Here is a 4,055-nt window from a genome sequence, read left to right on the forward strand (position 1 = left end):
AGATACAATTTCTATTACTTCTAAGTAGTAGAAATGCAATAAAAAGTATTGGTTTTGATGTCTCTTAAGTTCATGGACCATTTAGATCATTTAAATCATTTTGACAATATTAATCATGTGTAATTTTCTCTATATTAAAATCTATAGATATTGATATTATTATTTATAGTAGTAGTAGTAGTAGTAGTAGTAGTAGTAGTAGTAGTAGTAGTAGTAGTAGATAAGCGAAGCTGAACTTTAGGTCATTTTGGAAATATCAAGGATTATAACGAAGTGTATATTTTATGTTAAATGTAAGTACACATCTAAAAGATATAATTATTAGTATTTTTATTGATAGTAGTAGTAGTAGTAGTAGTAGTAGTAGTAGTAGTAGTAGTATATCTTTATTGATAGTAGTAGTAGTAGTAGTAGTAGTAGTAGTAGTATATTTCTATTGATAGTAGTTGTAGTAGTAGTAATAGTAGTAGTAGTAGTATAATTCTATTTATAGTAGTAGTAGTATATTTTTATTTATAGTAGTAGCAGTAGTAGTAGTAGTAATAGTAACCAAAAATTATGGCTTTCATTGAAGGAAGTACATTTTAAAAAGATATAATTCAATATTACAATTCCCAAGTCTTCATTTTCTTCACATTCATTGACTCTCCTTATTCTTCACTGGAAACTGAATAATTCCTTTTTTTATTCCACTTCTTTAGCTCCTCCTATTCATCAGTTTCTCCTATCCTTTATTATCCATGTATTTAAGCTATTCCACCAAACAATTTCCCCTCATTTACTTTCCCCTCCCCATTCCTTGCTGCAAGACGAGGCCTCAAACACCCCTTAAACCCCCAAACCTACTACACCCCCCCTCCTCCACCCCCTCCCCCCCTTCCACCCCACTAGCCACTCCCGATGCGTGCGTGAGGCCAGCTGTGATAGGGCATGAATTCCGAACACTGGTGGGATTTGATTATGATTATGGAGAGAGAGAGAGAGAGAGAGAGAGAGAGAGAGAGAGAGAGAGAGAGAGAGAGAGAGAATGTGTATAAAGCATAGCAGACGATAATTAAGATGTATGAAGAGTAATATAATGGCTAAATATGCCCAATTAAGGAGAAGAGAAAGTAGATGATAAAGAAAAAGAATTACAACACTAAAACTGAGAGAGAGAGAGAGAGAGAGAGAGAGAGAGAGAGAGAGAGAGAGAGAGAGAGAGAAGAGAGAGAGAGAGAGAGAGAGAGAGAGAGTATATTTATGTATATACCAAAACAGACGGTAGTTCTGATCTATAAAAAGTAGCATAATAGCTAAATATGTCATTTTAAGGAGAAAAGAAGGCACGGTATAAAGAAAAATAATCATAACAGAAAACAGAGAGAGAGAGAGAGAGAGAGAGAGAGAGAGAGAGAGAGAGAGAGAGAGAGAGAGAGGTTCAATGATACAAAATAATTTACCCTGTAACTTTTGTCATCTGATACACCATAAACTGTATTTTTCCAATTGAGTGAACTTTCAGAAAAGGGCGATGAACAAACTCTTTGTGATGTGGATGTAGAAAATGCCTTAAGTGGAATATTTGCGTCTTAATTTCAAATCTTTTTTTTTTTTTTTGCGAAAATCAGGTTTGGTTGTTTAAGCAAATGTGGGATCTTTCTAGACACCGCCGTATTATAAATGTTTGTGTGAAAATTATTATTATTATTATTATTATTATTATTATTACTTGCTAAGCTACAACCTTAGTTCGAAAAGCAGGATGCTATAAGTCCAGGGGCTCCAACAAGGAAAATAGCCCAGTGAGGAAAGGAAACAAGGAAAAGAAAAGATTTTAAGAACAGCAACAACACAAAATAAATATTTCCTATATAAACTATAAAAACTTTAACAAAAGAATAGGAAGAGAAATAAGATAGAATAGTGTGCCGGAGTGTACCTTCAAGCAAGAGAACTCTAACCCAAGACAGTGGAAGACCATGGTATAGAGGCTATGACATTACTCACGACTGATTACGTGAATTGGACATTTTGCTTGACCGTGACCTTGGCCTTTGACCTCGACCTTCCAAAATTCAATCATTTCCAGCTTTTAACATAACAATTAATCCCTGCAAGTTTCATTATTCTACAATTAAAATTTGGGCCAGGAAGTTGTTCACAAACAAACACACAAACAGGAGCGAAAACATAACCTCCTTCCAACATCACTGACGGAAGTAAGCATTCATTCTCTACCCTTTATTCAACTATAAATCATATGAACTTTTTGCTTGTGGCTGCAAAATTGTAATATGATTCCTTTTTATCTATACTTATTTTAACATGAAATGCTATAAATTCTTAAAAAGGGTATTTGATATCTTAAAATCTCATGTAGATACATTACATTTAGCTAATGTGGAAGTCAGATAATTCTTTTATATAACTTAGGGAAGAAGATAGTGAAATAAAGATTATTAAGAACGATTAGAACATAGAGAACAACGATTAAAAGACAAGGCAAGATCAAAAGCAAAGATGTGATAAGAGTAATTCGTAACTGTACAAAATGGAAGGATGGGCTTGGGACGACAAGATTAGCTGGTAACTGCGCAAAATGGAAGGATGGGCTTGGGACGACAAGATTAGCTGGTAACTGCGCAAACTGGAAGGATGGGCTTGGGACGACAAGATTAGCTGGTATCTGCGCAAAATGGAAGGATAGGCTTGGGACGACAAGATTAGCTGGTAACTGCGCAAAATGGAAGGATGGGCTTGGGACACAAGATTAGCTGTTAACTGCGCAAAATGGAAGGATGGGCTTGGGACGACAAGATTAGCTGGTATCTGCGCAAAAGGGAAGGATAGGCTTGGGACGACAAGATTAGCTGGTAACTGTGCAAAATGGAAGGATAGTCCTAGGACGACAAGATTAGCTGGTAACTGTGCAAAATGGAAGGATAGGTGGGACGACAAGATTAGCTGGTAACTGTGCAAAATGGAAGGATAGGCTTGGGACGACAACACGTAAAAATCACAGATGTTTAAGAGAGGAAAGTAAAAGTGAGTTTTTAGACAATAAGATGAAGAATTTTATGGGAAAATTTTGGTTAAAAGATGTGTATTTTGATGTTGTTACTCTTCTTGAAACATTTTCTTTTCCTCTGTTTCCTTTCCTCACTGGGTTATTTTCCCTGTTGGAGCCCCTGGGCTTATGGCATCCTGCTTTTCCAACTAGGGTTCTACCTTAGCAAGTAATAATAATAATAATAATAATAATAATAATAATAATAATAATAATAATAATAAAAGTTTTTTTGTAATGTGGAAGGGAGAATAGCATCAAATAGATGAGACTCAAAGTGAAGAAGTAAAGAGCAAATTAAAATAGATAATTGTAAAGCGGACATAAATAAAACCGAGATTTGATGAGAATGTAAATAAAAAGATTTTTTTAAATGACTGATTCTTTCTAAGGTCACAGAAACTTACAACCTTTTCATGAATATATATATATATATATATATATATATATATATATATATATATATATACATATATATATATATACACATATATATATATATATATATATATATATATATATATATATACATATATATATATAAATTTACGTATATATATATATATATATATATATATATATATATATATATGTATATATACATATATATATATATATATATATATATATATATATATATATATTTCTTTGCATTGAATGTTATGGAAAGAAACTACCATAGATAATAGGGGAAATTATAAAAAATCTCGGGACATTTTAAACCAAAGAAAGAGCTAGACGGTTCATGAGATATTTTTGTTTGTATTTGTGAAAAGTTGTTGGTTAATGACCACCGAATTTTCTCTGGGCAATGGGATTTGTTATATGAAGATTGTTCTGTAGCCTTAGGTAGTGCCGTAACCTCTGCACCATGGTCTTCCACTGTCTTGGGTTAGAGTTCTCTTGCTTGAGGGTACACTTCGGGCACAATATTCTATTTAAATTCTCTTCCTCTTGTTTTGTTAAAGTTTTAATAGTTTATATATGAAATGTTTGTTTTAATGTT

The sequence above is a fragment of the Palaemon carinicauda genome, chromosome 7 (assembly GCF_036898095.1).
Source record: "Palaemon carinicauda isolate YSFRI2023 chromosome 7, ASM3689809v2, whole genome shotgun sequence".
NCBI classification, from domain to species: Eukaryota; Metazoa; Arthropoda; class Malacostraca; order Decapoda; family Palaemonidae; genus Palaemon; species Palaemon carinicauda.